The sequence below is a fragment of the Oratosquilla oratoria genome, chromosome 3 (assembly GCF_046742065.1).
Source record: "Oratosquilla oratoria isolate Oo_2021 chromosome 3, ASM4674206v1, whole genome shotgun sequence".
In the NCBI taxonomy this organism is placed as follows: Eukaryota; Metazoa; Arthropoda; class Malacostraca; order Stomatopoda; family Squillidae; genus Oratosquilla; species Oratosquilla oratoria.
Genome location: NC_134779.1, coordinates 57,938,289 through 57,951,054, shown reverse-complemented (window position 1 = coordinate 57,951,054; position 12,766 = coordinate 57,938,289).

The window sequence follows — 12,766 nt, the reverse complement described above, 5'->3', positions numbered from 1 at the left end:
GGGGAGGTAGAGGGGAGGGGGAGGGAGAGGTAGAGGGGGGAGGGAAAGGTAGAGGGGGGAAGGGGGCTGCGTCACCGTACCAAAGATGTTAATCCTCATTTTTTCCGTGAGACGTCTCACTAGTTTTCGGATAAATCCGATTTTTTTTTAACAAACTCTCACGCGAAGGAACTACGATGCCCCGTATTTCTTTTATTTATTTAGTTATCTATTTATGTATATATATATATATATATATATATATATATATATATATATATATATATTGTTTACCTCAAAGATTCCAGTCCTTTTTCATATTCAACTTTTCTTTCTCTTTCCCCCCTCTCTATCCTTCTCTTAGCTCTTCTTCCTCATCTCTTCCCTTGCTCTTGCTCTTTCTTCCTCATCTCTTCTCTCTCTTCTCTCTTTTCCTTCCTAATCCCTCCATCTCCTCCTATCTCTCTCTCTCCCTCTCTCTTCCGCATTTCTTCCTCTCTCTTCCTTTCACTCCCTATTCCTATTTCCTCCTCATCCCTTCCTCCTCCTACTCCATCCTTTTTCTCCCTCATCCCTCCCTCGCCCTTCTCTCACTTTCTCTCCTTCTTCTTCCTCTTCCTCTTCCTCTTTCTCATCCTCTCAGAGTGACTTCCGGTCTCTTCATCTCTCCTTTTCCCGAGTTCATGTGAGAGATAATATTCATAATCATAGCAATAACAAAAAACAACAGATGATCATAATCATGACTAGAGCCGATTAGAGATCTGCCGGCCACTTATTTTGTTAATTCTCGCAATCAGAGTTTGGGGCAAAACTAATATTTGCCCGGCCCGGTCCGCGGTCCGCGGTCCGCATCCCCCCGACCCCGTTCCCTGCGACTTAGTGCACCGGGCAGCACAAATACGCGCGCTCCTGGTTCAACACAGTGAGGGCGGGACGCTGTTTGATCAGGAGCTGGGGACCGCTCCGGAGGAGGCGGTGAAGGAGGTCCTGCAGGAAGAGAGGTCATGATGGTGACGGAACAACAATAGGTGGTACCAGTAGTGGTGCTGATAGTAGTTGTTGTGGTAGTAGAATTACTGTTAATAGTGATGGTGGTGGTGGTGATAGTGGTAGCGGTTAGTGGTGTTGGTGGTGGTGGTAGTTGTGCTGGTGGCGGTTTGGTGGTGGCAGTGGTGGTAGTGTGAGTGGTGGTGGTATTGGCAGTGGTGGTAGTGGCGATGTTGGATATTGAGATTTGGGTAGTGTAAAGCATGTACATATCAATGATAAAATACGACCCTCTCTTATTGGTACATCTGGTCATGCAAAGACATACACACACCTGTTTTGAGTTTCATTTACACACACACACACACGCGTGCACACACACACACACACACACACACACACACACACACACACACACACACACACACACACACACACACACACACACACACACACACACACACACACACACACACACACACACACACACACACACACACACACACACACACACACACACACACACACACAAACACACAGACGTTAAGGAGTATCATAGCCTTGAGATTTTATTCTGGTTAAGTTAAAAACATATTGATCTAGTCATTCTCTCATTTTCTTATTTTTTATTCTCATCCCTTCCCCTTTTCTTCCTCTTTCCCCTCCTTCTCCTCCTTCTCGCCCTCCCTCCCTCCCTCCCTCCCCTCCTCCAGTTTCTCCTTACCTTCATCCACCCTTGCCCCTCCATCCCTCCCTCCCTCTCTTCTCCCCCCAACCAGGTAGCCGGTGTGGGCCTCGCCCCAGTCCCCCCTCCCTTTCCTCCCCTCCCCTCCTTCTCCCTACAAAGCATCTCCCCACAAATATCCCTATGATTATTGTACCCCCACATACCCAACTCCCATTCCCACGTACCTCACTCCCACACTTCTCACCCCCCTCCCTCTCTCCTACACTCCCTCCCTCTTCTCCCTCCCCCCCCCAAGCTCCAACACACCAGGTGGCAAACTCCCTAAAGTCTCCATACCTCACCCATAATTGTCACCCACATCAAATTAGTCTCACTTCACCCACCTCGTCTCATTCGTATATCTGACCTTATAGCCATCACTTCCCCATCAATTCACTCCCATGTTCTCCCCCATTCCCCCCCCCCCATTATCTCATCTCCTATACATTACCTGTCCACCAACCTTCATTCCCTGTCCCCCATAAGTAAAGGTAAGCCCCCCATCAACCTACACCCAGCCCTCTCTTCCCCCCTCCCACACACTTCCCCCAGGTGAGCCGTCCTCCCCCATACCCCATAGACACCTCTCGCTCACCCATCACCCCCGGACCCTCCCCCCATTCCCCCCCATTCCTACCCATCTTTCCCCCATAAACAACCCAAGTTGCCCCCTCCCGACTCACACTGCCATAACTCCACGTCTGATGTATTATGACAAGTTCCAAATGTTTTTGAAACCATCGGGTAAAACGTGGCCATCACTCACCTCAACTTTGTTCACTCTCGAATTAAATCGGTGATAATTAAAAGACATAAATATTCATGGGGTTGTGCGAGGAAGGAATGAGAGAGGAGGGAGAGGAGGGAGAGGAGGGAGGGAGGGAAACGAGGGAGAGAGAGGAGTAAAAGAGGAGAAGGAAGGGTAGAAAAGAGGGAGGGGAGGGGAGAGGAGAGAAGGGAAGGAAGGGGAGGGAGGGAAGGAAGGGGAAGGAGGGACGGAAGGGGAGGGAGAGGAGGGAGAGAAGGAAGAGGAGGGAGAGGAGAGAAGGAGGGAGGGAGGGAAAGGAGGGAGAGAGAGGAGAAAGAAGAGGAGAAGGAAGGGTAGAAAAGAGGGAGGGGAGGGGAGAGGAGCGAAGAAAGGGGAGGGAGAGGAGGGAGAGAAGGAAGAGGAGGAAGAGGAGGGAGAGGAGGGAAAGGAAGGAGAGAGAGGAGAAAGAAGAGGAGAAGGAAGGGTAGAAAAGAGGGAGGGGATGGGAGAGGAGGGAAGGGAAGGAAGGGGAGGGAGGGAAGGAAGGGGAGGGAGAGGAGGGAGAGGAGGGAGAGGGAGAGGAGGGAAGGAAGTAGGGAGGGGAGGGGAGGGAGAGGAGGGAGGGGAGGGGTAGGAGAGGAGGGAGGGGATGGGAGGGGTAGGAGAGGAGGGAGGGGAGGGGTAGGAAGGGAGGGAGGGGAGGGGTAGGAGAGGAGGGAGGGGAGGGAGGGGAGGGGTAGGAGAGGAGGGAGGGGAGGTAGGGGAGGGAGGGGAGGGAGGGGAGGGGAGGGAAGGGAGGGAGGGGAGGGAGGGGAGGGGAGGGAGGGGAGGGAGGGGAGGGAGGGGAGGGAGGGAGGGGAGGGAGGGGAGGGAGGGGAGGGAGGGGAGGGGAGGGAGGGGAGGGGAGGGAGGGGAGGGAGGGGAGGGAGGGGAGGGAGGGAGGGGAGGGAGGGAGGGGAGGGAGAGGAGGGAGAGGAGGGAGAGGAGGGAGAGGAGGGAGGGGAGGGATGAGAGGGAGTGTAGGGAGGGGAGGGAGGGGAAGGAGAGGAGGAAAAGAGGGAGAGGAGTGAAAGGAGGGAAAGGAGGGAGATGAGGAAGGGGAGGGAGGTGAGAATAAAGGAGGGAGAGGAGGGGAGAATAAAGGAGGGAGAGGGGGGGAGGGAGATGTGGCGAGGGAGAGGAGTGAGAGAGGAGAGGAGAGGAAGAGGGGAGAGGGAGGGGAGATGAGGGGAGAGGGGAGGGAGATGAGGGGAGTGGGAGGGGAAAGGGAGTTTAAAGGATGGGAGAGGAGGGAGAGGAGAGGAGGGGAGAGGGAGGGGAAAGGAGGAGAAGCAAGAAGGGTAGGGAGGAAGGGGAAGAAGGAAGAGAAGGAAGAGAGGGAGGAAGGGAAGGGAAGGGAGAGGGAAAGGGAGGAGTAGAGGAAGAGAAATGAGAGGGAGAGAGGGAAGAGGGAGAGAGGAGATAGGGAGAGAAGGGAGAGGGGGGAGACGGAAAGAAAAGAGAGGATTGAAAGAGAGAGGGAGAGAGGGGATGAGAAGAGGAAGATGGGTAGGGAGGGGGAGAAAGGAGAGAGAGGAGATGGGAAAGGGAGAGGGGAGAGGAAGAGGGAGGCGGAGAAAGGGAGAGAGGAGGAGTGGGAGAGGGAGGAGGATAGGGAGAGGGAGAGGAAAAGGAAGAAGGAAAGGGAGAGGAGGAGGGAGAGGGAAGCAAATGGTAGATAACGATAAAAAAATTGAAAGAGAAAAAGAGAGAAAAGGTAGAGAGATTATTAGAGTGACAAGGAGGTAAATGAAAAGGAGAGAGAGAGAGAGAGAGAGAGAGAGAGAGAGAGAGAGAGAGAGAGAGAGAGAGAGAGAGAGAGAGAGAGAGAGAGAGAGAGAGAGAGAGAGAGAGAGAGAGAGAGAGAGACAGAGAGAGACATAGACAGAGAAAGAGAGAGGAAAAAGAGAAAAGCACTGACAAGATATATACAATCGAGATGAAAAAGATTAAATTGATGGTAAAAGAAAAGGATTGATTTTACGCTCTTCACCTGAAGATAGACACCACTATGCAAAGTCAGGGGACGGGTGCCAATTACCAAACTAATTCCTTCAACCCTGAAGAGGTACAAGGAAGCACCCTGCCATGTTGAAGGGATACTTCTTCATCACCAAGCGAAATATCGACCTTGTTCACAATGAGAGAGAGAGAGGGAGTGTGTGTGTGTGTGTGTGTATTCACCTTGGTCTTTTGGATCACGTGTTGGACTCGTGATCGACAGCTATTTCCCTCCCGGAAGAGAGCTCAGAGCTCTTATGACCGATCTATGGGTAATGCTATGACCTTACACACACACACATACACCCAATTCCCCGCCCACGAGAGTCAGAGTAACGACCCGAAGCGCAGCGATACCGAAATAATTTCGGCCCTGGGCAGGATTCGAACCAGGTACTGCGAGCACCACCGTACTTCACACTCCAGTGCTCTACCAATCGCGCCACCGAGTCGCGCGCGCGCGCGTGTGTGTGTGTGTGTGTGTGTGTGTGTGTGTGTGCGCTTGCGTGCGAGCTAGTGTCCGTGAAAGCGTTTGGGTGTGTATATGCATGTCTTGTTTTTGTATACATGTTCGCGTGTGCGTGTGTATTTTTGTCTCTTCCTCCTCCCGCCTACGTCTTCATTAAGTGTTCACTTGTTCAATTTGAATAATATAAGAGCAAAATGAACTGACATTTTCTTTTTTAGGCGAGGAATCAATATAGTCTCAAACATCATTCTTGTCTTTTTATTTCTTATTTTCTATTTTCCTATTATTATTATTATCTTTCTTTGCCTCAGGTCCCAAAGTCAAATAAATATCTTTACTTCTCCAATAACTGTTTAACGTAAGCCATAAGGCTTTTGAACAACTCTGTCAAATATGACATAAACAACATGTAAGTCTTAAAGGTTAAATGCTTACATTACAAGCTTCTTCCGTACCCTGCAGTACATTACCTATCTGGCGCCAAGCGATTTTATTCATCTGCGTAGTATAGCAATCCTCCCTATATAGAAAAAAAGGATTATGCTAAGTTCTCTATAGTGATATTATCTATAGTGAAAAGCTATACTTTGTTATAGTGAAATTCTCTATAGTAATCCTCCCATACAAAAATGACTATAGTTTGGTATAATGAAGTTCTTTATAGTGATATTATCTATTGTGAGTATCTCTATAGTGAGCTTCTCTATAGTGACGGGGCTATACTTTGCAACATTGAAGATCTCTATAGTGATAATTTCTATAGTGAAGGGCTATACGTTGCCACTGTGAGTTTCTCTATAGTGATATTCTTAATAGAAAAGGGATTATACTTTGCTATAGTGAAGTTCTCTACAATTAGATTTATGGTAACAGTGGTACCTAGGGTGAAGCTTAACACAAATACAGGCTGGTCTCCGTGTCTCTTTATTGTAACTATGATTGTGACGGAGCTGAATGGCTACTTGCTACTAAGGGGGAATGGGGAACATGGAATAACTTACTTGTTGGTAAGGGTACGCAACACTCGTTGTGTACGTCTATTCGAGCTCTGGGTCATTGCCTAACTAAATGGCACTCCCAGCCCACGCGACCCTGCTTGCTTGCTGGGCTACACGAAACGCTTGGGCGCCCAGCCAATCATCTCTTAGAGCAGCAACCAAGTGACTCAGCCCGGGTGGCGTGGGGGTGGAGCTAACCCGGCTTGGGTACGCTGCTGCTTGCCGGGCTGGCACCGCGTGGCCCATGATCCCAACCAAAGGCCCGCGCGGCGTAACAAAGCCCGCGTGGTCCATACAGAGGGACCAAGAGCGAAAATTTAGGGACAAGGCCCACTTACCGCGTGGCGTAGACAGAGGCACTAAGCTCACGTGATATACACGTAAGGACTAGTCGTCAACTTACCAAAAACCCCTTCCCACGTTAACAAAAACCCAAATACTCCTAAAAAATGAAAATAAATGGAGAGAGGAAAAAATCGGTGCGTACGTGTCGAATGCTGACAACTCAAGTGAGTAACCCCCTGAGGACAACAATCACCCTGATGGGAAACAAAAATCACCCGGAACAGAGAAAAATGCAATATATGATGGCGGGGGGGGGGGCTTGGTCGACGACGCGCACTCATCGCCCTCGAGGTGTAATTGATAACCTCCACTCAACTGGTGCTCGTCTCTGTCTTCCTTGCCAGTGATGCGGGGTCCGAGGATAATTTAAAAAAATAAAAACAAAACGGCGAAATCTCTGATTGTAATAGTTGGAAAAAGGACTTTCAACACAATCCGTTCCGTGGATTTGAGCAGAATAGGTTGCCCCCCCCAAAAAATAAAAAAAAAAAAAAAACTTCTCCTCCTTCCACTTGCAGCGGTGCTCTCAGCTTGTCATAGTAATTCGCGAGGGAAGCTCGCTCCTCACGAATCTGTGAAAATGAACCGCGGCAGAATCCTTGCGTACAGGGGAGTGAAAGGGTTGGTAGTACTGATAACTATGAGGGTAGAGTCAAATATGCCAAGGAAGCTTCCAGGTCGCTACCAGTGATGGTAGGTTTGAAGGTCTATACCAGTGACAGTAGGTTTTAATTCCTTCTCACGTGTGGGGAACGCTCTTCCTGCGTTCACATTTTAATATACTGAGCGGTTGCTTAACTCGCTACCTTTGAGGTAGGTAAATATTGTGTTTATTATTCGCTACTTATCTTGTAGGTCTAATGGATCCTTCTCATGTGCATTCGTATTCTCGCACACTGAGAGGTTGCTTAACTTATGATTAATGTTTATCATGAACTTAGAATCGCTACCCATGAGGTAGGTAGATGGCAAGTTTATGGATCATTACTAGCTAGTAGGTCTGAGGATTCCTCGTGTGTGGAAAAAGCTCTCCTTGCGTTCTTATTTTCGCACACTGAGAGGCTCCATAACATCGAGTCGATATGAGGAAGTGGGAGTCTATTATCTACTACGTGGTCTGTCTGGATCTCAGTGACATCAGGTCCCAAGTTTAGGAAGAAGACTTTGCACCAGGCCTTTACTTCTTCCGTCCTATGCAGCTCAACTACTCCCTCAGTGTATGTACCTGCCGTGAATAGCGCCAAGATGGCTTAGCCTGCGGGAGTGAGCTTGTCTGCTCTCTTTAAGACCAATCCTGGTGTTCCACCTGAGAAACCCGGTATCCATTGAGTCTCGATGGTTTTAACTGGGAACGTGGCTGCCTCGCTTGCCCCTGATGACTCTGTCTCTCCTCCCATAAGGTGAGGATAGGTGTTGCTGGAGCATTCGTCCCTGTAAAGGTTACTGGAATATCCTTGCCGTCAACGGATGTTAAACTCACCCTGTTGGCCGATAGGAAATCAAAGCCTAAGGCGCTCTGAAGGGATGCCATAAGAATGTATGTGTAAACTAGAAACCCGCTAGAGCAAACCTTACAGTAAATTTGCCAAGGTTAGGTATCTCTAAACCATCCGCCACTATGATTCTGGTGGTGCCCACCTGTAAACCTTCCGTGTCAACGGACAGGATACCGCTGCCCCCGTGTCGAAGATAGCGCAAACTGACTGGGCGGCGTTTGACCCAAAACAACTGAACTCCCATGTCCAACCTACCTCCAGCGCTATGAGCACTGGAAAAATCTACGTGGACAATTTCCACGTCTTTTCTATGTTACTTTGAGGCAGGATTCCTTCTGCGCAAGAATTTTTTTGAATGGCTATTGTCAGAAAAGCCAGACTGGCCTCCGTTTCTCGCATGACCTGCGCCGCCACAGGCATGCCAAGGCTTGTCCGAGTACCCGTCGCCAGAATATTCGGTCTATGGATAAGTTACGCTGGTGCACATAGTCTATTGCGGCGAGAACCCCGGGGATGGACGCATCCTGGTCGCGCGTTACAACGCTCACGAACTGCTTGGGCATGTTTTTTTTTTGTTTTTTTTATTATTATTATTATTATTTTTTTTTACATAAACGGCATACTCTTCCATGTCGGGCCGGTAAATAAACCGCGAACGACGCGACCATGTCAGCTAAGCACAATACATACAAGGTGAACGTCTCGGAATCTTTCCTCTTGGGAGCCTCCAAACGGCTGCTGATACTAACACCGGAAGCGGGTAGATAAAAGAAGTTGTTGAATGCTGCCTTAAATCATACCAGCTATTGGGGTGCTTACCCCGAGCGAACCTAGCTGACATCGCATCATCAATCACTAATTTTTGGCTGGACGATACCGATCTTGTCAGTATCGCTCACCTTTGGAGACCATCGCTATTCCAAGAGACTGAGCCACGTTTGAACATCGTAACATACTGGCTGCCCATTCGTCGGGTGGTGAGTTACCCCCTTCGAAATGATCAACTGAATGTTCGCTATATCCTGCAGCTCCTTGGACTGATGACTCACGTGTCCAGTTTCTTGAGGTTTGATATTGATTTTAGACATATTGTTTCCAAAATTGAGCTCCTTTTGCTTTCACTGAGTATTCCTAATAGTGTGATTTGTTCTTGTAGATATATGCACTGAATTAAAATGGGTGCGTGTATAGAGTGCATCACCTCTAACCACCGCTGCCGCCACTATGGTAACAGTGGTACGGAGGGTAAGGCTTATCACAAACACAGGCTGGGCTCCGTGTCTCTTTATTATAAATTTGATTGTGACGGAGCTGAATGGCTACTGGCTACTAAGGGGAATGGGGAACTTAGAAAACTTAATTGCGGGCAAGGATGCGCAGCACTCGTTGTGTGCGTCTAGTCGAGCTCTGGGTCATCGCTTGACTGACTGGTACTTCCAGCCCACGCGACCCTGCTTGCTGAGCTACAGCTAATCATCTCTCAGAGCAGCAACCACGTGACCCAGCCCGGGTGGCGTGGGGACGGGGCCAACCCGGCTTGGGCACGCTGCCGCTTGGCGGACTGGCACCGCGTGGCCCATGATGCCAACCAAAGACGGGCTGGCGATCAAAGGCTCGCGTGGCGTAACAAAGACCGCGTGGTGAGAGGGACCCAGCGCAGGAACTGAGGGTCAAGGACCACGCATCGCGTGGCGTGCACAGAAGGACAAAGCTCACGTGATATTCACATGGGGACTAGGCGCCAACTCACTGCAGATTCTATAGCGAAGGGGCTACACTCTGCCATAGTGAAGATCTCTTTAATGATATTCTCTATAGTGAAGTGTTATGCTTTGCCATAGTAAAGTTCTCCATAGTGTAGTCTCTATAATGACATTTTCTATGGTGAAAGCCTATACTTTGCTATAGTTAAGGTATCTATAGTGATATTCTCTATAGTGAAGGGCTATACTTTGCCATAGTGAAGTTCTCTATGGTAAGATTATCTATAGTGAAGGGCTATACTTTGCTAAAGTAAAGATCTCCATAGCGAAGAACCTACACATTCCTATAAGTTGTTCTATACATTATAGTGACATTCTCTATAGTGAAATGGTTACACTTTGCTATAAAGACCTATATTAATGGTAATTCTATACTGATATTCTTTATTGTGAAGATGCTATACTTTCCTAAATTGAATTTCTATATGATTCTATGGTGATATTCTTTGTAGTAGATCCAGACAATCTTATTCAACTTGGATAAAAACAAATTATTCAATTTATAAAATGATTTATTCCTTATTATATTCATATTATCGCTTTCCTATCTATTTGGTTTGTTTGGTTCACTTAATTAATTTATTCATTTATTTGTTTGTATATTTATGTACTATCTATGCATTTATGTATTTATATAACAATTGATTCATTTATGGATTTATAAATCTTTTTATCTATTTACTTTATGGTGACGCCCCAAAATGTAAATTGATGGTTTACACCAGTTGCCGTTTAGCTGTGAACAGGTTGCCACATTTGCCTTGTGTGCTCGGTGTTCTAGAAGAAATACCTGTGATTGGCTAGGAATAAGAGTGGGCGTGGCTTATTTCGTCTGATTTCACGGTTGTAATTATAGCAATATCTCAGTTAAGCAAGATTTATCATCATCTAGTTATCTATTCATCTCTACTATTTGTAAATCATTATTCATTATCTACTATTTTATAATTTCCATATCACTTATCGATTCTTATTTTTTGTATATTGGTACTCAATTATTAATTTTTATTATTTGTAAATCATTTTTCATTATCTATTATTTTCATCTGGATATCGTTTATCTATTCTTTTCATTTGTACATTGTTAATCAATTGCCGATTAATTTTCATTGTTTGTAAAACATTATTCATTTACTTATTCATTTATGTTATTTGCATATCATTCGGTATCTATTTATCATTGTTTATTTACTAAGTTATCATTTATTACTCATTTTTTGTTCATTCTTGTTATTTGTATATTATTATCTGTTTATTATTTATTTACCTAAGCTATCATCTATTGCCTTTTCTGCGACTATGGTCGTTTGTTCCAAGTGATCTTATTCGCAAATAATAATAATGATAATACTACTACTACTAACAACAACAATAGCAACGATGATTGATGATGATGATGATGATGATGATGATGATGATGATGATGATGATGATGATGATGATGATGATGATGATGATGATGATGATGATGATGATGATGATGATGATGATGATGATGATGATGATGATGATGATGATGATGATGATGATGATGATGATGATGATGATAAAATAATAATAATAATAATAATAATAATAATAATAATAATAACCATAAATAAATGAATAAATGAAAATAATTTTATGATACTCTGTTTAGATACAGAATATATGTAGTTTTTAATACATGTCATAAATCCTATGTGATTTAAAAACAGTGATTTGCGCAATTTTTTTTTTATATTTCATTGTTTATTTATTTATTTATCCTTTTTATAAAAGAAGCTCGCTGACCGAGCGGATTAGGACGTCGTTACTTGCGGCGGTCCGTGGGGATGGTGGTTTGTACCCTGCCACCGGCGAAATTGAACCAATTCCACGCTACAAAATCCTCCGTAAGGGGGACTGTTCTCGACTCCCGATAAGGTGGAGTTTGTGACATTAAATCACATAATAGTAATAATGATAAATAAAATTATATGGAGATAAATTTCATACATATTGTAATCTTATGTGACTTAAAAAAAAACAGTGATTTACACGAGTATCTCCGAATACTTCATTATTTATGCTTTACATGTTGACGTACTTTATATATTTTGTTCTGTGGAGGATGAGGAGGATGGCTTGTCCCCTTGCATCAGCTCGGAGCTCGCTGATTGGCTGGCTGACAGCCAGAAGCCCTCATGTAACGTCATGGGTCAATTGGGCAGGTTATTTGTCACTAGTGGGCAGACCATCTCTCTTGGGACTGTAGCCATGCCTTCTGCAACTCATGGTCTCAAGCCCTTCAATATGGTGACCCTTTTTTTTTTTTTTTCTTTTTTTTTTTAATAGGTGATTTTATGTAAACGAAGAACTTAATGACGCCCTCATGGGGTCTCGATCCCTGGAGACTTCTCTTCATGCAAGAGTCCGCCTCCTGAACCGCAGAGAACCTCCTCTTTTTAGACAAAATCATAAAAAAAAAAATGCGTTGCCACGTTGAAGGGGCTAATGAGAAATGTAAACAAACCCTTTGACAAGAACGTGACGTCATCACGACGTGACGTCATCACGACGTGACGTCATCACGTGACGTCATCACGACCATAAGGGCAGGACACACTCTACCCCTCCAATCTAGAAAAAAAGGCTTCAACTATAGGGTAGCCCAAAAGCTTTTTATAGTTATTTCTAGAAACAAAAAATGAACCTTTTATCTCTTCAGGGGTTTCCTTTAGTTGAATAGAATCGAAAGAGTTTAACATAAATTTAACTTTGGTCAGAAATAATCATCCTTTCTATCCTTGGGTGGGAATATTACTTCGAAAAGAAGTAGAAAATAAAGTAAAATAATATGAAATGATAATAACAGTAACAACAACAACAACAGCAACAATAAAAACAATAAAACAATAACAATAATAGTAATAAAAGCAATAACAAGAACAAAAACAAAAATAAAAACAGTAACAACAGCAATAATAACAACAATAACAGCAACAACAATGAAAACAACAACAATAACCGTAACAATACATATATATATATATATATATATATATATATATATATATATATATATATATAAACTGACCTATCGCGTAGCCAAAAGCCCCCCACTACCCAAGCCGACTAAAGTCCCCCGACCAAGACTACAAGACCATCCTTTAGACCCACATAACAACCTGGTCAACTTGGTCTACAACCGTGCACAGTCTTACAATTACAACCCGAAGGCTGCAACTAC